General features: G+C 34.9%; 1 pseudogene across 1 annotated transcript in view; it reads left to right on the forward strand.

Annotated features, from left to right (window-relative positions):
• The window catches only part of LOC145682827 (mite allergen Der f 3 pseudogene), a 439,184-nt pseudogene that overhangs the window by 156,463 nt on the left and 255,948 nt on the right, over positions 1-26,773 (forward strand). The window contains exon 2 of the transcript XR_014130956.1: positions 26,520-26,611. The product of XR_014130956.1 is annotated as a mite allergen Der f 3 pseudogene (transcript). The remainder of the gene's footprint in view (positions 1-26,519; positions 26,612-26,773) is intronic.

Here is a 26,773-nt window from a genome sequence, read left to right on the forward strand (position 1 = left end):
TTTACGAAAGACGGGATATTTAATAGTCACAATATTCATGTATGGGCAGACGAAAATCCTTATACAATTGTGGAAAGGGGTCACCAAGACCGATTCGCCATAAATATGTGGGCGGGTATCAGTGATCAGATAATAGGTCCATATTTACTACCACCACGATTAACTGCACCAGTGTATACGAGATTCCTACAAGACATACTTCCAGAGTTATTAGAGGATGTCCCTCTCGGTGTTCGTCAACGGATGTGGTTTCAACATGATGGCGACCCAGCCCACTTTTCAGCTAGTGCTCGAGAGTATTTGAATCAAGTTTCGTGACAGATGGATTGGAAGAGGCGGTCCTTGTAATTGGCCTTCACGTTCCCCAGATTTACTTCACTTGATTTCTTCTTGTGGGGTCATGTCAATACACTTGTCTATGAAACGCCTATAGACAACGCAGAAGAACTTAGCACGGATACTCGCTGTCTGTGATACTATAAGAACAGATCCTGGGTTGTTACAGCGGATGCGTCAGATCTTACTGCGACGCTGTAACGCCTGTGTTGAAGTAGAGGGACGCCATGTCCATCACCTATAGTAGGATAATTGGGAGATTTGTCTCGTTTACAGGTAATTGATGATGTTCTTGGCTGCATTCAATCCTGCTGTAAAATGTTGATTGAAGACATTATTCCCATTCTTGTGACTTTTGTTTTTAGGAAACAACCTCTTTTGCATTATGGTTGTTTCGCTCAGTTTTGTTTATTTGTTTTCAATGATAACAATACATGGAAGAAAGACTTTAATAGTGTGATCCTTTTACAACATTTTAGTAAGTTTCATGACTATTATCTTTTATTAAAAGCATCTGTTGAATAATAGGACAGCGTAATATCACGCATTTACCATTTGTACCAATCTATTCACATTTTTCTTTCATGTTTCCCACTCTTATTTAGTGCGCGTTATGCAACCACACATGGCACGTATAAAACTGTTCGCCATTTTGTGTTTGTGCGAGATATCGACTTAGTACAGACACATTATTGCTAGCAGTTGGGACAGCTATTCATCCGTATCCTTTTCGACCCATCTTTCTTGACAGATTATCCGGGAATCCCTACGCTCCTTTGGGGAATCCCTTGTGCAGGAATTGCACGATCTCGACCTAAGCATTTTTGAATACAGCAGCTTCGGTGTGTTTGACGTGACCATGATGCATTAGCTCTATCATTCACCATAGTCGAGCTATAGAGCTTTGAATGTTATTTTCCCACGCTTTCGGCACATTGTAGCTCCGAAATTATGTACGCTGGACAAAAGTTTATTTGAACTTTTTTTCTTGTTTCCGTGTCAGGAATTATACCTTAAATTTTGTAACATAGTCACGCGGTCACCCTATATATATATATATATATATATATATATATATATATATATATATATGTATGTATATGTATATGTATAAGAAAGCTGGATATTCATCCAGGTTTACTCGGACGTCATAATTTAAAGGAAAACTAAGTCTATTCACAATTTTACAAAGCTGACATGAATTAATTAGAAAATTATGGTAGTCTGTAATGTGTTCTTTCGTCAGATCGAACATCTTTGTATCTTATCAGAACATTTCTTCATGACTCCATTCAAATGATGGTTCGCTCGTAAATCAGTTCCATACTGCAACATACAAAAATATTGTCAATAATCAATGAGTAATTCATTTACTCTAATTAGCTCCAAGTGCATTGATCGTAAGACAAAATATTCACAACATCATGTTTATTGTTTAATGATCAGTAAAGGAGAGCGAGCTCAGTTACCTATGTCTTAAATGTTATTTTTGTTTAATGAACATCTTACTATCTCAAACACTTAATTCCCAATAATTTGTTTCGAAATCAAATACTAGCATTTTTCAACTTTCCTCTGTGTTGATATTCCTCTCTTAGTTTAACATGTCATGCTACTTAAAAGGTTTTATGCATCCACATTCAGTTGACGTATATGCTTAAATTAAAGTCAAAATCTAGATACTAAGATGAATTACATAGTATATATGTCAAAACATAGTTGCACAATATGACGAAGGTTCGTATTTTTAAATCTGACTTTTTCAGACATAAAAAAGAAATATAGTTCCACAGGGGAGTAAAAGTTAAATGGGCAATAATTGATCGTGTACTTTACATACATAATTTATTTTCTAGAATAAGTAACGAGTTTTTACATAGAATCGCCTGAACATACGGTTTAATCCTCAAAATACAAAAGGTTTCTCAACTGTTTTCTGTAGTATCAAGTGTGCTGAATGACATATTTACAGTTTACCAAATTTTGGCCAACGGAAAGGTTTAATTTTCAGGATGGCGTCTAAAAGTGTCATTTACACGTTCACAATCTTTGCTTTTCATTCAAGTAGCTACTGGATCATCACTATTTATCCTAGGATTATGATTTATCTTAGGTAAATCGTTTTCTTCACAATTCATCAAACATTCGTCTGGCGCCAAACAAACATTCGTCTGTCCATGTGTATATGAAGCACATAGAAAGTTACATTCAGAATAATTAGATAACGTTCCCGCTAAAAATCACTTTCCAAACGTTTTGAGCCTCTGTGGAAGCCCCGGATAAGAATACACGACCCAAATGATTTTAGGGAATTACTATGAAATATAGGTAATGTAGTGCTAAATTACATTGTGAAATCTTTGAGAGTTACGACGAAATAATACATTTACCAATATCCTACTCTGTGAATACACCTAACCAAATATATAAGTAGCCAATAAATAGGATAGAACATAAAATTTTTAACACAAAAAATTAGTATTAATAATACTGTCCGGGTATGAGCGCTCGTACTTCATTACACTAGTTAACAAAGGTTTTGTTACATAAAAGGAAATACCTGTTCTAAAAGGAACTTTTTGCGCTGAATTCGAATATGCACTCGGTTGTTTTCCATCACGTACGATTTTTCCGTAACAGAGGGATTTTCGGGAAAATCCTTCAAAAATTTCCCTTTTCGTTTATTTTACACCCCAAGATCTCGTCCCCTTGCATATATTAACATAGAAAGTATACCTAAGTATACTTTGATTCATATTTAACAAACCCTCCAAGTTTCGTAATAATCGCTTTATTCTTTCTAGAGAAATAAATATGTTTGTATGTATACTGTGTGTACTGTTTATTACACCTTATAGTAATGCTTTCAGATCTCTTAAGTTGAGGTAAAACGTTTTGCTTTATTACCACAAACATATATATAAAATATAATACAATATAATTTACAAGTGTGACAATTTACAATAAACAATAATACAAATGTACCAAAAGGTCATGAAAAGACAATCAAAACTATCACAATATATGAAACTTCCATTGGGTTACAAAAACGTACACTACTTCCTTCTTTTGTAAGAAATGTTACATTCTCTAACAAGATCCCAACAATACTCCCCCATCATTGAAGGATCCCATCGTCCCTGGTACCTTTTCTCCATTGCCATTATATCTTGGTGGAATCTCTTCGCTGAGAGCACCTAGGTTAGCAGGAAAGAAGCTGAGGTGGGAGTGCAAAAAGTGGATTTTTAAAGACATCCTACAACCCAACTCTTTGTATTTCTGTATCATGTCCTGTACGATTTCTGTGTAACTCTCAGCTTTGTTATGGCCCAGAAAGTTGCGCACAACACACTTAAATGCTGTCCAGGCAGCTAGCTCATCACTGTTTAACTTGCTGTCAAAGCTATCATCAAGCATTAATTTCCTAATTTGGGGACCAATAAACACTCCCGTTGAAATCTTAGTATCACTCAGGTTAGGGAACTTATCTCGCAAATACTTGAAACCTTCACCAGATGTGTCCATGGCTTTGACAAAGTTTTTCATAAGTCCTAACTTGATATGAAGTGGCGGTAGTAATATCTTATTAGGATCTACCAAAGGAGCGTATTTGACGTTGCATTCTCCAGGTACGTAACTCACTCTAGGTTCCCATTCCTTCACTTCATAATGTTTGTCATCAGCTCGGCTATCCCATAAACATAAAAAAACATTGGTATTTCGTGTAACCGCACTGCAGTCCTAATAAAATACCAACTACCTTGAGATCACAACATATTTGCCAACAATGGTCCTTGTAATTTATAAGATTTAGCAAAGTTGACATGGTGTCATAGGATTCCTTAATCTTCACTGAGTGCGCAAGTGGTATAGAAGGTTTTTTATTTCCATTATGTAAAAGGACAGCTTTAAGGCTGACCTTTGACGCGTCGATAAATAACCTCCATTCTTCTGGAACGTAAGGAATTCCTAGCTCCGCCATCAACCCATTTATATCCGTACATACGCACACATTATCTTGCATTGAGAAATAGCTTGAAAATTGAACATGCCTTTTCCTGTACAATGATATGTTCGTTTCTGCATCCAATAAGTTCCACTGCTGGAGCCTTGATCCCAGAAGTTCCACCTCTTGTTTTGTCAGGTGCAAATCACGGACTAGGTCATTAAGTTCACATTGCCGGATGAAATGTGGCTCGCGAACACAGTCAGGGCTGAACGTTGGATCCTTGGATGTACATGTTGATGTCGATGGTTCATCAAGATCATGATCATCATCAGAGTCTTTTGGCCATATCTCTTCCCAGTTGGTAGGGGGTTTGGGAAGTGGAAGTTCATCCCCGTGCGGAATAGGTCTAATTGCGGATTTAACGTTCGGATAACTTATTGTGTATTTGCTTTTTTTTAGAATGTCCCTTAACTACTGTGAGACAAAAATAACAATCATCCAGATGGTTGGGGGGTTCTCTCCACACCATTGGTACAGCAAATTTCATGAACCTCCGTTTCCCTTTGGCCCATGCAAGTAAAGTGACGTAGCACGACGCACAAATTATGTTGGGTGCCCAAGTTTTGTCCTGATCTCCCACACGACATCCGAAATATATATAATATGCTAGTTTCACCGATGGCGTAATGGATCTACACTGTCCTTTAACTACAAACTGGCCACACACATAACAAAAACTATTTGGTGAGTTAACACACGAACGCCGTCCTCATGACGCCATTGTACTGATCACAAACTAAACTTCTGGTCTTAATTGGGTATAATGCCGTTAAGATCAAACATGAAAGCACTCTTAGCAGCAAAGACAACTTTGAAAGTGAAGTAGTGTTAAACCACACGTCAATATAAAAATGTACAAAACTCCCTAACCAGGTGTCAAGAACACAAGAAAGAAAGAAATGCGCGGGGGAGGGAGGAAACGATACCGTAGTGGAAAATTCAGACTGCATTAGTTCATTGTTGTCAACAATGAGTCTGTATTCCATTCTTTCTTTCTTTTGCATTCTGTTACATTTGATAACAAATATTGATAACCATTTCATTAACAAAACGAAAAAACTTGGAGAATTGTATATATATGTATTAACATATACATATACTGTATGTTTAAAAAAATATACGTTGGAAGTACATTCTATTTTTATACACGTTTCTAATTTACAGAGAGCAATACAAGTGTGTTGTTGACTATTGTAATTATTCATTTTTATGTCTGTGTTTGTAGTAATAAAGCAAATCGTTTTTACCCCAACTCAGGAGATCTGAAAGCATTACTATCAGGTGCAATAAACAGTGCACACAGTATACATACAAATATATTTATTTCTCTGGAAAGAACAAAGCGATTTTTACGATACTTTTAGGGTTTATTAAATATAAATCAAGATATACTTAGGTATAATTTCTATGTTACTATATGTAAGGGGACAGGAGCTAGGGGAATAAAATATCTGAAAAAGGGAAATTTTTGAGGGAAATTCCCGAAAATCCCTTTGTTACGAGAAAACTGTACGTGATGAAGAGAAACCGAGTGCATATTCGAATTCAGCGCAAAAAGTTCCTTTAAGGTCAGATGATTTTTCTCATGCAACAAACAAAAAGTTTAAATTTGTTAACTAGTGTTATTTTAAGAATGAAGCAACCTTTCCTATTTTATCATCACCATGTGCGCATGTTGTACATGGAAAGGTAAGTTGTGGATAATTCGGAAAAATCCCGCCTAAATATCCTTTTGTTTGAAGTTTTAGGTCTACTAAAAGCGTACCCGGATAAGAGCACTTGAACCTAGCTTCTAGAAAATTACTATGAGCTTCTAGAAAATTCGGGTATGTGCGCAAGAAATTAGATTCCAAAGTCTTCAATAGTTACAAGAAAACAAAATATTTACCAATATCCTACACTGTGAATATGCATACCCGAACCTATAAGCAGACATTAATTAGCACATTCTACAGTTTTTATCTTAGAAAATTTATTCTAGTGGCTACTTATATATTTTTATGAACTTAACATACATTTTCTACACCAAAATGCTAAACAGTACTTTCTTTATTATTGTTTCACAAAAAGAAAAAGTTAGCAGAAACTTTGTTTAACATTAACGTATTTACAAACATTTTCATTTCATTGATGTCATTTGCGTTATTAAGTGTGAACTTGTCCGAACGAAAATATAGATTTTATTATGAAAGTGAGCACAATAGAGGAAGAGGATGAGTAAATCCGAATTCTTCCCAATCTGGATTTTGTTCTGATGACGGGTGCTTTGAAGATCTCCTGATGCATTATTAATACTGCAGCTCCTTTCCTGAAATTCTTCTGCCACCATGTGTATAACTGCATGTTTGTTGCTAGATACGGCAAGAAAAGCAAAATTGTGCCTTTATAATGCGTGACCTATTCCTGCTACCTTTTGATTTATATTTTTAACACTGCAGTGGTCGCGTGTTCTACTATTACAAACAGGTGTATTTTTAGAATCCTGAGCAATTGGCAACTCTCTCGACCTTGAAGGGTTACGTACTTTTCTCCGAAAATTTTCTGTACATCCCAGTCTATTTTCACTGCTTGTTCTTGAATCTGCTCCGATTTGTTACATGATTTCATTTGTGTTGTACTATTGTAGATCGCGCGACTATTGGCATACTAGTTTGTTTCGTATTAGTGATTTATTTCGTTTTACATTTTCACGTTATTTTTGTGGAATACCTGCTTGTATAGTATACATTTGAAATGTCAGAACATCAAAGAAAAAGTTGTGCCACAACAGGCACAAAGTGACTGTGAAAATGTATTTGGGATCGAAGACATGGAGGAGCTCGAGGAAAATTTTGTTGAAGAAACAGTTGAGTGGGTGATACGGAAGATGTACGAGACAATATTCTGGAAGAAGAAGAAAACATTCTAGTACAAGTCAGTGTTGAAGATCCAGCCACACCAACTTCTCTGGACACATGTGCGTTTTCTACTCTTAAGGGTTTGGGGCCGCGGTGGCTCAGTGGTAGAGCGTTCACCTCCGGTGCTTGGGGTCCCTGGTTCGATCCGAGCTCGCGCCATGTGGACTTTGTGGTGGACAAACACCGTGCTTGTGGGTTTTCTCGGGGTTCTCCCGTTTCCTCCCACTTTCTTCATTCCACCATTTCACTCATCTCTCATTATCACCGCCTCCTTTAGCCTAACCGGCATAAGCGTGGGACGTTAAACTTAAAGATTTCATTTCATTTTTTTCTACTCTTAAGGGGAAAAAAGTAGAATCTTCTTGCTGGTATGAGGACCCCACAATGACAAGAAACTCATGAATTCCCAATTTGAATATAATAGCAGTTTGTTTCACAAGGCATCATTTTTAAGCCTAATTGATGATAAATTGATTATGAACGTAGCTGGTGTTAATGTTCTTAATATATTTAGAGCAAATAAGAACGATGAGAATGTCAGACGGAAGGATTTCCTACTGGATCTAAATTTTGAGTTGATAAAACCAGCAATATGCCAACGTTTAGGCACAAAATCCTTGCCAATAGTTCTTTGACGTTAAGGAAGACTTCTGCTCGGCTTCAGCGAAGGTGTTCCATTACTACAAGACAGAGATTCCGTTTCATTTGTAGCCGTTCTCGCAACAAGTCAACAAGAAATTATGTGTGGAGAATGTTAAAGATGGGTTAGCCCAGTAGGGTGGGCCGAATTTTTTTTTTCAGATATTCAGAATTGAGTAGTCATCAAAAGTTGTGCATTGGTACGAAATGAAGCCATGTCAAATATGTTGATTTTAAAACAATATTTAACTGGGCCCCCGTGGCCCTAAAGTCCCAATTTTTTTTTGGTCAACTAAAATGATTTTAGGTAATAAGAATATTTTACCAGACAATACTATTAATACCTGAAACATGAAATACATGGTTTTAATATACGCAAATAACTATCAAGAGCTTAATAACTACCATAACTTAACTTTGAAAACTACCATATTAACACACGGAAAACCTTCGAATTGAGCCCAGCCCAGAACTCTCAAACTTTAAGAGGATATCACTTTTTCGCATCTGGAACACTAGCTTTCCGAAGGCGGCGCTTATAGTGCTGACTTCAAATAAACTAGAAACGATATGACTGCGAGACTCTCTTCCTGTATTGTCTTGCCTACGAATTAAGGATATGATTTTGAATTACAACTCAAAATGCAAAACGATCATTAACCCCATTAGGAAACAAGATACCTCCATTAAAAGCCAAATTAAAGAAATTTAAGAACGGTGCTCAGAAGCTATTTGATATTTTCTCTTGGAAATGCTGCGATAGATTAACCTGTAAGTGCGATAAATCAAATTAAAAACCGCTTTTGGAGTGGGAGCTCATATTAGATCAGATAGATCAGAGATAAATGACGAGTTGAAATGTAGATAAAGCAGAAACCCATAGGTTCAAAAGAAAGCATGACATACAGATAGATTATGATGCTGCGGTACGAAATACAAGAGGGTTACAATCGTTAGCCTCAATCCCGCACTTGGAACATACATTAAGTGCTTCCACCCTGAATTCAGCCGATGAAGAGTTCGCATGGAGCTATCATTTAGAGAATAAAATCTAAAGTAAACCTAAATAAACAATAGTGAGCCCTAAACAAATGAGTACCGCAAAAGATTTAACAGGTGTCTTGAATAGATCGGCTGCTAAAATTGTAACCGCTGTTTTAGAATATATTAATTTACTGAACAAAACTAACCAAGACAAGGTAGTAGATACAAACAAAATCCGTAGGAAACTAGGGAAAAAAAGAAAGAAAGAGAAAAAAAGAAACCATCTACAGTGTAAAGCTACTAATTTTAAGGGTCTATTTTGATGGCCGAAAATACCAAACTATAGCTCTAATTGACAACTGCAGTAGGCACAGCACTGAAGAATATGCGGATTATATCGATTTGACCGATTGGTCAGAAGTAATAGTAACGAAACCTCTAATTTTGCCTAACGTTTCAACAGAAGAACTAACCGAAATGATTGTGGAAAAGAGGAGGTTTCACAGTTTGTCACATTCCCCTTCCACACACAGGCTTTGGAGAGGTGTGTAGAGGTAGTAACAGAATCTTCTTCAGAAGTACACGAACACAGAATCTTCGTGTTGTACGAGACGGTTATATTTGCGCAAAACTGGAATCACGATGGTATCTACCAAGCTTCGAACAAATCTCAATATTTTGCGACAAGATTCAACTAAGAAGCTTTAAGTAAGAGGAAGGTGGGTGGGAGGAACTCGCTGTATAGCCATCTCCACGTGGTGAGTTCTGGGCTGGTTTGGTGTTTGTTCGTCAATTTTTCAATCTTACCTTATGTATTTGTGTCCGTACTATTATATCTACTAACCACCAAACAGAGGAAGAGCTGCACATCAGATCAGAACATTTAAAATCCTGGGGTCAAGTTAAAGTAATAAGAATCTTAACCAATTTTCTATACATACTTAAAATAATGGTATATATTTAAAGAAAAAACAAAATAACATTTTTCAGACCCGCAGGGCGTGGTGAAATATTTTTATCTGCCTCTGTTTTGGGGAAGAAACATAGAATTATACAACTTTTGCACGGTACTCAAACTTAATTTTCCGAAAACAAATATTTCAACAATATTTTCACTATTTACAACTATGACTTTTTAAAATAAACGTTCTTTAGGCCCCCAGGGGCGGGGTTATATAACTTTTATTCCGGCTCTGTTTCTGTGAAGAAACATAACATTATAGAACTTTTGCACGGTACTGAAACTTAACTTCCTAAAAATATATTTTAATAATATTTTCATTGGTCGCTCCTTTTTTTGAAAAAAATATCGCTTTTTCGGCCCCTGGGGCCCGGTTAATATATTTTTATCCGGCTCTATTTTGGTGAAGAAACATAACATAATATTATACAACTTTTGCATGGTACTCAAACTTAACTTTCTAAAAATAATTATTTCAATAATATTTTCACTACTCGAAAGTATTTCTTTCAAAATTAACGTTCTTTGGTGCCCCCGGGGCCCGCTTAATATATTTTTATCCGACTCTATTTTGGTGAAGAAACATAACATAATATTATACAACTTTTGCATGGTACTCAAACTTAACTTTCTAGAAAGAAGTATTTCAATACTATTTTTACTACTCGAAACTATTTTTTTTTCAAAATTAACGTTCTTTGGGGCCCCCGTGGCCAGGTTAAATGTCTTTTTTATATTTTAATGATGTATATCTTAATAATATTTCCATTGGTCGCTACTTTTTTTCAAAATTAACGTTCTTTGGGGGCCCCGGAGCCCGGTTAAATATCTCTTTATTCGGTTCTATTTTGGTGAGAAAACACAATATAACATTTCAACTTTTGCACGGTACTCAATCCTGAGTTTCTAAAAAAAAATCGGCCGTTTTCCGCCCACCCTAGTGCCCAGACCACCGGAAAAAACGTGTGTGACGATTACTTTGAGTAGATAATCATTCACAAAGAGTACATCAGATCATTGTACCTGTGTGATCTATCATAGAAGAAAGTTTATCCTGTTATTTGAACACTTATTCCCAAACACACATTTGCTTGTCTGTTTAAGGTTGTTGTATGTTGAATAGGATGTACTTAATGTTTAGTTTTGCCAATATTCTTGCATTGATCGAATACAATAATTTTAAAATATTTTAAAACGTGTATAATACTTAACTAACATACCCAAGACCAAATACTTGCTAATAATCAGAATAATATATAAAAATATTGATGATCTACAATAGTAAAACGCGCGACCACTCACGTAACGATGAAGGAGCGACCAACGCAGTGTTAACTACAAAAATACAATTTAACAATCTTTGAAGGAAATGAGGTATGAAAAATGTGTATATTCTAGAATGTTTCCCTTCGATGCTGACCTGTAAGAGACTTAGTGGATGACGTAATATCACTGTTAATAACACGAGCTACTGTTTCGATTATAGCTGTCTCCTGTGTTTCTTCATCTTCTCCAAGAGTGCTGAAGTAATATCTGAGAATAAGTTATGTATTTTCCCTCGCCGTCACAATACCATGGAGACCATCTTGAAAAAAAGATAAATATTTTTGTCATATTTTATAAACTTCTTCGATATAACTCTTTTCAAATTGTTCTGAATCTTCTCTTTACAGAAATTCCTTCAATTTGTCTTTTTAATGTGATACTGTCAATTGTTTGTCGTCATTGTTTTCTAGATAAGAGCAAAGTTTCATAAATGATTGGTTTTTTTCTCTGTTTTAAGTATCGGCCAGGCCTACTACGTTTCGCCTCTTGTATCTGGAACTGCAGCGGTATGCCAAGCTCAGAACGAAAATTGCTTCTACAAGAGTAATGGTAAACATAATCACCGGCGTGCAGGTCATGTCCATAATATTCTATTCTTCCTTTCACATTACTCGGCCATTCATCTAAACGACTATTACAGCACTCATTAATACTGTTCATAATACTTCTGTTTTCACATAAATAATACCAGAACTACTAGTGTAACTGCAATACAACAGAAGGGACAACCTGTTTGATTGTTAAAAGGACCTCGACAAACTAGGAGATACCCACTTCTCTTTGGTGGTTCAGATATTTTTTTGTTGTTTACTTTTAATATCTTTTGGATTGAGGTAGGGCCGCCTGCATTTTGAGTGTACATTTTCTAGCGCTGAAATGAACAACTTATCCTCTTTACGAATTGGCTGTGTTCACTCCTTCAACTACCTTCTGTCGAAGTTGTACAATGTCTGAACCAAGTTTAAATCTCCGTGACAAATAGGACATCTTCCTCGGGTTGCAATTTAGCATCCATACTAAAGCCTGACAGCAACAAACTGAAACAATATTGCACTGTCATACTATGTAAATTAACACATTAAACTAATAACAAATAATATATTAAAATATAAGATATCGGGATGAAATATAGCACACACATGGCCAGTAGCATATACTGCAAATTAGTTCCCTAGAAACATTAATTTATTGTACTCTTATCAAGGGCAGCTTCAGAGGGCTCAAAATGTTAGAAAAGTCAATTTTAGGTAGATTTATCTTTAATTATCTACAACTTATCTTTCCACGTACATCATGCACACATGATGATGATAAAATAGGAAAACCTTATTCATTCTGAAAATAATACCAACGATGATTCCCGAATTAATAGTACTTTGTTAGAAACTTTTATTTTCTGTTCTATTAATTGGCTAGTTGTATATTTGGTTCTGCATATTCATGGTACTACGATAATGGTAAATATTTTACTTCGTCGTAAATATTAAAGAATTCACAATGTAATTTCGCATTACACAGCCTTATCCCTTAGTACTTTTCTGGAAGTATTTGAGTCGTGTATTCTTACCCTGGGTAGCTTCATAGGATGCAAAACTTTTGGAAATGAATTTTTTAGAGGAAAATTTCTCGAATTAATCTGTATCTAACTTTCCAAGTACGTCATACACATATTTGATTCGCACCACTCTAAAGCTTGTTTTATTTTAAAGAAACGATACATCTAGAATAAATCATAATCCTAGGGTAAATAGTGATGATCCAGTAGCTACTTGAATAAAAGGCTAAGATTGTAAAAGAGTAAAGTACCATTTTGGACGCTATCTTGAAAACTAAACCTTACTGGTCTTCAAATTTTGGTAAACATTAATATGTTATTTATAACACTTTATACTAGAGAAAACCACTGAGAAACCTTCTGCAGTAATTTTTGAGGGTAAAATGCATTTTTTTCATGTGTGCAGCGGACTAATATTCAACTATGTTTTACTGTCTACGTAATTATTATGTCATTCTTAATATTTGAAAAAGTATTATTTGAGACAGGTCGATGTGCTAAATTGTTGTATGTAGTCGTTGAAATTACTTTTCAGTAATCTTTCAAAACTACAGAGTTTAGTACTCCCCTTGGCGTAAAGGAGAAACATGAATAAGAGACAAAAATGGTTATTGTCAGAACACATTATCACTACTAATTTCTCAAATTATTATGTTATGATTATGATGACATGAAAGCAAAAGCTAATTCTTGAGTCACCTTGCCAAAAGACGGAGCAGATCAATTGGAAATTCAGTCTGAGGCCTACACCAGGTTGAAGAGAAGAAAGACAAATACGTTCAGTAAACAGTGCTTAAAGCGATTGATCCACTTAACGAAATAATTTGTTAAAAATTCCTTCTAAATTGAAATACTAAACGTATTACTCATATTGCTATTACTTTAGATGTTAGCTACTGAAACAGAAAAATACAATGCTTGTATGTGTATTAAAACCTAGTTCAATTAACATAAGACTTAAAATAAAATACAATACTTATTTTTTCTCTATGCACGAAAATGAAAACACTCTCTTTGTGCAAAGTGTTCAAATAATAATTCGCCTTTCTTAAAACCTTCAATCTTCTTTTAAACACCCTATAATGCATGACAGGTAAATTAACTTAAAATCCTCATTACCCACTGTTACTTGAAATTTGAGAGAATATTTTTGAAAACATAGCTTATTAAGATCTTGTACATTGTTTGTTCTGCAACAGAATTGTGTCGGTATTAGAAAGCATGTTTTATTAGTCTCTTACTAGTCAAACGGTTTGAAGTTTTAAAGTGTTAGTATGTTTTAAGGTAATTGTTAAATATATAGTTATATAATTATTGGTACTTTTATTGTCGTTCTGTGTTTATGTTACGTTTGTGCTAACGGATTTCAATTCCAGGCTTGGAAAGCTGCCAGTCATTTGTTATATGGAATGGGTTAACCAATTCTTATATGGGAACGTTTATTGTAAATTCAGTAAATCATAAGGAGATTGTACCAATTTAACTTTCGAGCAGGCAAACATCATGTCATAACCTAGTGGGCGCATTCAGCACTTTGTGAGATATCGAGTAATACTGACAATATCTAATAATTGTAGCAGAAAAATGTGTGGAGGTTTCAATTATTTGTATGTTTCTTCACAATATAAGCTGAGAAACATTACACTTGACATTGAAAATTAGAACACAAAATATATTAAGTACTTAATACAATATTATGCTTTGAATGGAGGTATGCTTCGCAAAACAGAAATATTTGCTTAGAAGGTGTTACAATATGATAAAGTTTACACTTGATTCAATATGCACTACTTCTTAACTTTACTCGAAGACATGTAACCTATTCCACACATCTCTCAGATTATAACACATTCTGTTGAATATCAGTATTTATGCACAATCAGAATCATTTGCATTGCATTCAACGCAAATAATATTTTTTGCTGAGTGATTTTGCAGATGAAACAGCACATACTACATTTCATTGTTGTAGATCTTTGCTCGTCGGTAGCGCGCAAAATCTATAGATGTCCAAATTTCATATTCAGTACCAGACATTTCTTATTCTCAATTACTGTCATATTGATTTATTTATATGTTTTCATCACTTAGGTCACTAATACTATCAATTTCATGCTCTATGTCATCATCTGACCTTACCTTAAATATCCATCAAACATCAGTCGCCTGTAAATTTCTTCCGCCATCATGAAAACGTATTTACCTCAGACGGAAAACAGAATAATACGATCCGGTGAGCTGCGCATTTTGTGCGAAACGTCCAATAACATGTAAAAACAAAGTAGACCCTCATAATGACAACAATGACTATTAGAATATGCAACTAAAGAACCCCGTGAGGAATAGAAAGGAGCTATGTTTCACTCAAACTGATCAAAGAGGTTCATTTTAGAACAATATTATTCGCACATTTCTCGCATAAGTGCCTGCTCGTAGGTTAAGTATTTCATGCGAGATTTTATAATAAAGAAAGAGCTAATCATGGTAACTCATATTCCGATGCACTTGCATTATTTTTGTCAACCTGTGGACATATGAAGTAAATTCCTTATTTAGTTGTATTATGTTCACAAAATACAAAATGATGAATTTTGAATAATATAAACTTTTAAATTTCTATGGGGATATGACAAAGGGACTTGTTGAGTACTAATACTGGTGAATGATTGTTTTTGGTACAGTTGGTGTAAGTCAGTAAGAATGAATTGTCGAATGATTGGATTATTTGGGGGAATATTTAGTTTCTTTGATTTCTTTTGGAATGATTGGTTGGAGGTTTAGAGTACTAGTATTTAGTTACAGAGGTTTCTTGAAATATAGGATTATGGACAATGACAGTCTAATATTTCTCCTCGGAAAATCATAAGATTGTAGTGTGGTATAATTTTTTAGAATGAATTAAATTAAATTAGGATTCACTTAAAAACTTCTATCAGCTCTTTTGTACGATATATTAGTGGCACCATTACTGACGACTTCAAGAGCTATTGTGAACACGTTGCGCATTGCAAGACGATATTGTCATAACAGTCCAGATATACTAACTGAAATAAGCTATCTGGGAAAGCCAACTAGGGAGCTAAATGTAGAAGCATTAAATACGTCGATATTGCAAAGAGTTACTTCGTACTTGGTTACGTTGTTATTATTTCCGATATATACCAAAATTTTGTTTGAAATTTTGAAAATAAATGGAAATTGAAAACGATAAGTGATTTCGAAAGAGAGTTATAAGGAGACTAGTTCCACATTACTATATGTTTACTTATTCCAAAATAGCGTGTTTGATGTGCTTGTTATAACTAAACTTGATAGTGGCTTGCATAGACTTTGAAGTGATTTTGTTAACATCCTATCGGTATGCTGGTGTGGTATATTCTTTCTATTTAACAAATTTCGAATTACTTGGATGTATCCTATTATACCTGATATTAATGGTAAAGATTCTACAGTTGGTAAGTTTGAATTCCTTATATGCTCATTTTGTATTTCTAATATAACTATATTACGTATCACCATATTTGAATTTTGTATGGCGTATAGCTGAATTGTAGCATATCTCGTCATTTTGGACTTTGCTTTATATAATTAACGAATATAGTCTAAATCCATTCTGGCAATTTATAAGGTTCAATTAAATCAAATATTTACTTCCTTTTGCTTCAATTTTTTTGTCGCATCTATTTTTTTTATAAATTGTTATTAATGAGAGAGAGAGTTCTTATACTCTCTTTGGCAGTGACGATATTGAAGTGCAAGTAGTTAGGAAGTAGGTACCTTACATCACAATGAGTTAGTTAATTATTAGTCAACCAAAGAGTTAGTTGTCTGCGTAGGAAAATAAAACAGGATAGAAATTTTATAATTTTATTTATATCGCTAACTCCCGTTCATATTCTACTTTTCAACGTATTTTCAACGTAACCAACGTGATTTATTTAAGCATTTGCTGAGGCATGGTGGAAGCTTTTCTATCTTTTCCTTTCCTGTCCTAACTGCAAAGAAATTTCCTACAGTGCCCGATGCCAATTCTTTGGCTGCAACTTTCACCCTGTCGTGTAGGTGGTATAGCAGCATTGAAAGTTCGATTTTCACGGAACGATACACATCTAAGTCATAAGGCACAAGGTTGGAATATAAGGAGGCTAGTTCCACATTTCCGCCAAATTTTGTCAGAAGTTCCTACATTTGTTTCGTTTCATGCGGTCTTCAATTATCCTGCATGAGCACAATGCATTTGGACAGTTTCTCTGGCTGTCCATTTTAAGTCCCCAACGCAATCATTTTAGTGCCTCACAATAAGACAATTAATCAATTGTGACACTCTTGGCATTGAAGTATGTATGCTCGAAGCCTCCACTGTGTCGAAATGGAGGATCAGCATCACCTTTCTTTCGTGGGAAAGTTCAACACATGTTTTCAGGTCAGGGAAGTGAAACGTTTGCAGTCGAGGGAGGTACGTTTTGTTTAAAGTGAGAAATGGTGAAAACAACTCTCATCTCCAGTCACAGTTTCGTCCAAATACTTATTTTTCTCCTTCTGGTAATGTTGCAGAAAGTCAAACGTACTTGTAAAACGGTTCCCTTTTCGTTGCGCGGTCAATATACGAGTCACCTATTATAAAGAATCTTTACGAAGTGTCAGCTGATCGACAATAACATTTTGCACACAACCATGATGAATACTCAGTTAACTTGTTATTTCGTCTATTATTATGGGTATGTTAGCAAGAATGCTTTCATTGACGCGAGCAATAGTTTCCAGATTCATCACAGTTAATGGTCTTCCCCTGCACTTGCCATAGTAAATATTTGTACATCCGTTCTCAGATATGTTGCACCACATCGCGATAGTTTGACATAGCTTTCCATTTGCAGTATACAATGCATACTACAGTCGGTAAATTTCAATGAAGTTACATTTTTCCTACAAAAACAATCATGGCACGCATTTCAAACTTCCACGCCACTTGGAACAGTTTATACATGTTTGCGACTAATTATCAGAACACCTTCACTTCCCTAGTGAAGGTCGCTAAGTCACACGATACAACATGTTTGCATTGTTGCCTCACAGTCTCAAATCATTCATAAATTTTTTTCTTAACCAGCCATTTACCTTAGCCCCGTTGAAAACGTTTCTCCTGCGAACTCAAATTAATAGCACATTCATGAGAGAAAAGAATTGTATTTCCGAGCAGGAATGGCGACGAAGTCCTTAACAATATCTTAAATGCTTCTTGCTGGCGGTTTAAGCAATTGTAGGTTAGTTCATTGATAGTCATTGGCCTGAATACGTGATGTCTTAAGACATTTTCATCGGGTACTGGATGTGCTTTTACATTCTAATTTCTGCAGGATAATTTGTGGTTGTGTTTCCGAGTGAATGCGTTACTGTCCCTTTAACTATCGCACACACATATTTCGGGTTGATGAGAGACCAGAATGATTATCATCCAAAACACTGCCCTGCAGAAAATCTTTCTTTCTTCCTCACATGATAAAACTCGGACGATTTCTTAGCTCCTTATCGAAACATCTCGAAAACAATGATTATCTGCCGCATATTTGGACGTTCTGCTCACAAGCATGTATCCATACACTTTCAAATAAACTCTCGTCAAATGGAACTTACTGGTATCTGCCATTGTTGTTTAACAAACACAGAAAACCAAGATTATCTATTCAACCTACAGATTTATTCTCATCCTTCTTCAAAGTAGTTGAGTTGTACGTATTCGACAATCACGTTTCAATTCACGATAGCTGAACTGTTGTCATAACAATGTTCAGAACAGTGGGAGCAAGTGCTAAATACCTTAACATTTTGCAGTGTTGGACGTATTAATGCGTACGTAAAACGAATGTTTGCCACTCTATGTGTTGATAATGGGCAACCAACAAATAACAATACGTAATTTTATGTAAGTTTATATTTAGGGGCATCCTAGAGACAGTTTACATAGAGTCTCGTTATCCCGTTTGCCATTTCTTGAAACCTATTGCATATCTGCGAAAGGTCTACAATCTGTCAGTCGTATTAAAAGTAGACGGTATTAAAAGTATGTGACATATGTATAACATTATTCCCAGCGTTAGGTTATTTTGACAATTTTTTGAGTACTATTTTCCTCGAATAGGTCTTTTTGGGTCCCTAACTTGATCATTTGATTTATAGACGAATGTTCTTCAAGCTGTCAAGAAGACAATGAGAATATAGATGTTTAAAAGCACATATCTTATGTAAAATGTTATAATACTCATACATTGTCTTCTGTTCTCATGTTCTTTAATTATTATATATACACTTGCAATAAGTAATCATCTAACATTAATTATTGGTCAGAATTAACGTCTGAATAAGACATTAATAATAGTTGAGTTTAAAATGGGCACAATACGAGCAAATAAGGCCATTCCAATGCTACAACCGATTAGGACGTTTGAGAGAAGTAATAAAGGAGCTCGTAGCAATTCCATTAACACTTAGACTTCCGTTTTTTCCACACCGTGGGCTACCCCTGTATTATTCTAGGATGACGGACAGCCCACCATGTTGGTACATATAGATGTTACTGCTCAAGCCAAACTGCCCTAGGTGTGTGCACACCGATCAATATTATCTTGTTAATGTTATGAGTTTGTAATCAGGTTGCATACTGCTGCATCAAAGCCATTGCATAATACGGATTAGGTCATGAAAGTTTATGCCTCTCCTACCAATTGTAACCGCTTGTTATTGTAGTGCTGTAAATACCTTAATTGAATAAACCTTGTTTTCAGCATTAGAAAGAACAACTGTAATGCAACAGTATAAAACATGTATTTACGAGCACAATGAAATGTGTATTCAGAAATAGGAGACTCTCGATTTTCCTTCTGTCACGGCAGGGAAAAACCAAACATGGAAATTCTAGTTCGGCTTCGAGTCATTGAGCATTTTGAGCTTTCATTAGTTCCAGAAATGTAATTTAGTTCCAGCACCTGTCATAAATTTTTGATTTTCAATTGCACGATCTAAATAACTGACATTTTTCATTTGTTTTATGGTGACTTCTTTAATCTTTAACGAGTCATCGCTCTCGGCCAGAAAAAAACATCCCGTTTTACAACAGTTGGCTTCAACTGACTAACTTTTTCTTTGATTTACTAAAAAGTATTGATACTTAAAATCATTCAAAACTTGTCCTCACAGTCCTAATGGATAATTGTCCTCACACTTACATAATTTCTGATACTCTTTCTGATTGTCATGAAATTATCACTTTTGAACATTTAAGTTACAGATTTCTGGGCGTACGAAATCTGGCCTTTCTAAGGACATTTAGCTCGTCGTGTTTCAGGGATGACGTAACTCGGCAAGCATAGTATTCTGGGAAAACGAGAGAAGAAAACATTGAGGAAGGAAAGAAGCTGAATGGGAACTATAAGTTAAGTACCAATTGACATTTCTCTTTAGTTAATGAGGAAAACGTAATTCAGGCTGACTGGCCTGAAAAAGCGTGTACATTGTTCGAGCGAGTGCCCTCACCACGAATCGAACCCAGGACCGCTTTTACGGAAGGCAAGAGCGTTATGCGGGGCCCTAATAGTTTTGATATGTTTGCACAAATTATACTTAGGATATTCCTATGAAATCTACAAGAAATAACCGTATTTTCAAGAAACAAAAGCTTATCAAAAAATGTACAAATACTACTTTTGTCTTTTCGGGCAGACACTTAGAGCCTTCTCCATTTCTTAAATTATACTAGTTTTGATGGAAACAAGATAATGAAACGAGATACAACGGAGAGATAACATTATATATACTGGATGATGAATATTCATATTTTGTAATATTTATAGTATTTGTAACTCTTTGGGACTTCTCGCTTTGATCATTGAGTTTTAATTAGTTTTTACCTCAATATGTATCATTTCATCTCATGAAATCTTCTTTTTTATAACGATGAATATGATGTATTATTAATATGCATTGCAACATGTAATTCGCATTATATAACCAGACTTGTAGGATTAAATGCAATATTAATTTACTTTCTTCTATAATAAATCGTCAAGAAGGTCGAAATGTCCATGATTAAATACAGATGCATTATCTCTGGATAATACTATGCACAATCTCAGTAAGAACTTCCGAAACGATGCGTTAAATGGAGTTTTAACACCGCGGATACCTGAATGCCGAAGTTCTCCGCGTCTGATTGCACGTTAAATCCTTGCTTCTGTGTACCTCTACCACCTTCCACAGAACGACTTACAGCTAATGAATATGTCGAGTTCGATGTTTCTGACGCGGGTTTTCCCATGTTTATGTAAAGAATTTGAGTTCTCGTACCTCATGGAATGTTAGAGTAGTTATGGGATCTAGAAACCCATTGTTCATAGTCTTCTCATCTTAACTGGGCGTCAAGTAGGATTTTGTATTACAGACACATATCTTGTGCGTCCTAATTAGACGCGGATTTCCCCCTCTAGTTTGAGAATTAGAGTAATAGGTCTACAGTTATTGTCTTGTTAGGAAGACTTACTTGATCTACAAAAATGGCTTCCTATTCTATATCCGAATAATCTTCATGCAGTAAATTAAGATTATTACGATTGTACATGAGATACTAAAACCCTGTAACGTATGTCACAATTTTCGTCAGCTTTCTTGCTGGAATTCACCCAGCGATAGGTGAATTCTCCGAATTATAAAACCACATTATGACATTTATATACTTTTATTGTTACATGATTTTAAAATAACATATAGTCCTCATTGTTACTGTTCATGTGTATGGCTAATTGTCTGTGGTAGTTGGATTATTTCTTTCCATCTTAGCACCCAATGCGAAACATACATCTACAACTTAACATGAGATCCAAAAACTTGAGCTGTGAACAAGAATGTTTGTTTCATTTGCAGCGAAACCTGTGCTAGTTATATCCTCGGAATTTGTGGTAGAGGTTACCTCAGTATTATTTTTTATTTCCCTCTTTTAAAGTTTTACTATTCTTTTGTTCAGATTATGAAATTATTATGAAACTGTGACTGAACTCCTTCTTCAATATTGATCAAGAAGCATATTGATTGTTAGTTATTCCGCCAGAAGCAATTCTGATTTTGTTCTTGCAAATAAATATATGCTAATTGAAAGAACTTGTTTTACGCTAATAAGTACTCACTGGCGCATCAGTAGCGTGAATTTCATTCAATCAGTATGTATAGACTTTGAAGTGAATTTATTGAAAATTACGAACTAGATAAAATTATTTATCTTTCTTTCATAATGTACACTGAAATTCTAATATTTACGAAACTAGGAATTTAGTAGCTAATTTAAGGCTTGTCATGGGAAAGATACTAATTGATAGCCTTAATTGAATTTTCATCCCTTTATATGCATACGCTATAATTAAGAAGTATACCTCCATTTAAACATGTGACAGGAACAAGCAATTTTCCAACAATAATTGAAATCTACTCTATATAGGCGAAAAACTATACGTTAACAATATGTTCACAAAAGAGCTGAAAAATATTAATAAAGGGTATAACCGGATAAGACGGTGAAAATTGTGATTACGCTCTTTACTGTGATAATTGTACTAAAGATACAGCTTATCAAAGGATTACTTTGGTCAGAAAATCAACTTCTAATTCCTTTGAAAATGAAAGTTATTGTAAACTATTCGAAAATTAAATTGTGGTACAAAAACGAAACGTGAGATGAATATACTTTGTTTGAGGAGCCTTACCGGAAACAAGAAACAATGTTATTCGCCCTTCAATTTTCTAGTCGGAGGCGGAAAGCGAGTCGATAATATTCAAACTCAAACATATTTGCTTTTTGTTGGAATGACCTCCTTCTGATTTCCACCATATATATATTTTTTGCCTGTATAAATACTGTCAGATGTCAAAGATGGTTGAATTGCAAGTCCTGACTCGTCATGAGTGGTTCTACGTGGGGATATAACTCATAATCGTACCTCTTTCATAAACAATGAGAGGGCACTAGTGTCATTTATTAGTAGCCTGCTGTAGTAGGATACCAATATTTTAGTCGTGATTTACGGAACACAACGTTTTTTTATCCTTACATATAATATTTACCCATATACAGTATAATGTACAAAATATTATAATGCAAAGATCATAATAATACAAAGATCTTCAAAATGTTTTCCAATGTCTTTCCTGTATTAGAAAACATTACACAGAGAAAGGCTTACACGGTATGTAGAACTTTCAACTTCCATCTCTATGTTTATTTATTACTGAGTCACAAGTTAGGCAACACAAAATTGTCTTCAAATCTCTGTAGACAGAAGAATCTAAACAAAGTATTGATCACATGTAATATAATAAATGACTGTAGCGGAATATGAACATCAAACTGTTCGATTCTTGTATGCTCGTTCACAACAAAACATCTTTAGAAGCGAACATCCTATTATATTTTAAATAGAATCAATATAACACCTGTATGTCTTCCTACTAATATGTCAAGATTTTACCTCAAATTTAAATGTGTGAGCATTTTCTTTCAGGTAATATATATTGACACTATCTTCATTCGTCATTGCATGATTAGGGTTGAGTTTGAGTTTAACGTCCCTTCCATCGGCGAGACTCTAAGAGACATAGATCTACTGAGAAACGTGGAAACTGAAGCACATGACCTCCCGCCGGGAATAGAACCTCGCGTATGCGAGGCAAAAATGCGTACGCTAAGCGATTAAACACAAAGGGAGCTCAAGTTAATCATTTCAGGAGAGGAAGAAACTCCCTAAAAGAACTGATAGGAACATGTAGAATATTCATAAAGAATTTTTAGGTTTTTCTGTGTTAACACCGTGAAATCCAGGATGTATTCAAATGTGACGTTTGCGAAAGAGTGTTCATATCTGTCCTAACATTGCTCTTGTACTTCTAATCCTAATGTGATCTCTGCGATGTGCTGTCGCTTAATATGTCGCACTTCCTATTCGAGGCCATCCTCAGAAGAAAGACGATAACCAAAGGTATTATGTAAAAGAGAAGTTATCCGGCATAAGGATACAACTTGAGGAAGCAATTTCTTGTCCAATTATTGATGTAGAAGACAATACTTGTCCAAAAATACCACGAACTGCCTCAACATCTCATCTAATATTTATAAAGTAACGGGACAAGTTTACTTCAGTCGAGGTCAATTGATTACGCTTACTTTCAGTGTAGGTATTAAAGCTGGAAATCCTCATTCTTCCAAATATTCAGTTGTAAAACAAAATCCTCGGTGAATCACTAGCCATTTTGGATCTTGAAACACAGATTTTACTACTGATGTGTCATTTGTGATTGCAATATATGGCCGTAGCGTAACTACAATATCATCGGTCTTAGAATAAATAATAAATGTTTTAAATAGAAATATTTTGTGTCCGGGTTACGATTTTCATTCATACTCATTATTGGACTTCTTGCCATGTCGAATATAAATTCCACAAGAGATTAGTGCCAAATGCTCAAAAGTTGTACCTGTTTTGTAGTTTGTCACAAACGGGAATTAGTGACATTTTTAAAAATTTTATATACACTTCTTGATGGGAATTATAAAGTTTCATGTTGTCAAGTTAATTCGTATATGTTCAAGCTAATTCATGTTATATTGTGTAACTTAGATTTAGATCTGTGTAATTAAATATCAACATTCTTTAAATACAAAGTTATTGGAAATTATTAGACGGGGAATCAATGTTGAATGTTACTGTTTTTTCTTCAATATGGTTACAAAATAGTGGCAGTATACAATGCACTACTCGAATGCAAGCGGTGCTCGAATTTCAACACTCATACGCACATTAAAGCACACCGACAAACTTCCGTTGCTATCCGCCGAACACAATTAGTTTATTTTCCCCTATCACTACCTTTTCTGTCGGTAAAGTAGCATTATTCTTCAACTAGCAGTATAAGAAAATAAAAGAAATAGTGCAGTCTATTCCGTAAAGAATACAAAGCTCGACGCACGTGAGAGATTGATAGTACATTTTGAATACTGTTTTACTCAGTGAAGGAACGCTAAGCGTCAGCGTGTGTATGGGTTTGAAATTTAATAAAAAAAACAAAGGGGGGAAACCAGGAGAGTTTAGTCGTTGAATTTCATTGACACTTTCTTGCTCTATAAAAGGTACAAAAATTTAAAACATATGTGATCCAGCAAAGAGGAATGCTCATTAATTGCAGCATCTAAACTATAACAAACCAAATAATTTGCATAATTATAAATGAATATTATTATGCGTTTTGCATGTTTGCAACACAATTTCAAGTTCATAGGAAAATGTGGAGTAGCGTATGCAGTTATTTGTCAGTAGATATTTTAAGTGCGCACGTGTAATTTAAGTCTAGTGACAGTATCAGAATCCATGCCTATTTTTATTGTGGGTTTAGCCTTTCCAAAATGTACAGAGAACCTTCAGCATGGCGGGAAAGAGGTAATCTCGATGAAGTGACCCAAAGTGTTTTGTTCCGATATCCCATAAAGGATTATCGCAATTTATTTAATGTCTGTCACACCGGTGGGAACAGCTTCTCAGTAGTAGAGTAAACAAGGTGACCCCTCAAAGCATTCCCCTACTAGCTCGGTCATAAGTGTCGTTGCCACAATAGCTTTTTCGATTTATTCATAAGCTATCCTCGCAAACAGGCCGTTACTCCGAACTTAAAGTATTAATTAATTTTCTTCGACGGATTCATGGCGGATGGACACGTATACGAAACTTGCTGTTCCCCTTCCACACCTAGAATTGAAGCACAAACAGTGTTCGAATTCGAAACCGTGATCAAAATATATTACAGGCGACTTGATGTTGCTTGTATGGCGTAAAATAGAATGTTGTCACTCAAAGATGTAGCACTGCTTTTTGCTAGAAATTTGAAGAGTTTCTTCTTGTTGGTAGGGCAATTCATATTTTACTTAGCATCGTAACTTAAGTTGCTCCCCAGATATGAACACTTTTTCATTTTGGAATTTTCAACAGTTACGACGAAATCAATGAAATCACAGCAATCCTTGTAAGGCATTTTTCACCGCCATATACCTTCAAATACTTTTCACGCTCAATGGAAAAAAGATTCTTTTATAATTCTTCATAGCAGATTGTGCTAAATTCGCTAAGCGATTTACGAAAAATGCAAATGTACATATTATTTTTGTTATGCATAACGTTAGTGCAAATCTCAAGAATTTGTTGGTATTAGTAAACTCACTCTGTTTTTTGAACAGTGCCTATATATAGTAGATTTACTTTCTTAATTTTGTATTTTGGAAATTTTGAATAAAGTCCGATATGTTCTAGAATGCATTTTCTTGTGAAAAGAAGATCTACAGATAAATGCTGTGGAAACTGTATACTAACTTTTACGTTACGCTCTTTTAAAACAACGACAGTTTTACCAACGACCGCTTTAGAAGCGTTAAGAACAAGTTATATTTCAAGTTACCAGTTGGTAACCATAGTGTTCTTCTCAGGAATACATTAGAAATGATAACCAGGTACCAAAGAGTGTGAATTATTAAATACAGTGATGCATTAATGCTAAATATACAATTTTTGCCTCAGTGAATTAAACAAATAAGAAAGAAGTAAATATAAAAATTAATTAGATAAAAACTATCTAACAGCAGCAACACATTTCAAGTGTGTTTGCTTCAACTGTGAATGTAAACTACGACTAATTCAAGAATTATTTATTTTATTTATATATATGATTAAACAGTGTATAGTATTGATACTTGTTAAATCTCGTATTATACCATTTAACGTTTACTTTTAGGTGCACTACCTTGGGAACGCAATCTAAATAATACATTTTCACCATTGATTTTTGGTGGCGTACCTGCTCAGAAAGGAGACTTTCCATATATGGTAAGAACAATCTTTAAATTATATAGAGAGTTATAATGAAATACCCAGGTAAACTTAAAGGTATCCCTCAGGACCCAAGAGGAATTATATCCTACAATCTAAAGGATGTAAACGTTCTATTCAATCACGAATTTTGCTTCAAATACTAGTCTTTACATATTA

Source organism: Thermobia domestica, chromosome 4 (genome assembly GCF_964235325.1).
Source record: "Thermobia domestica chromosome 4, izTheDome1.hap1.1, whole genome shotgun sequence".
NCBI lineage: Eukaryota > Metazoa > Arthropoda > Insecta > Zygentoma > Lepismatidae > Thermobia > Thermobia domestica.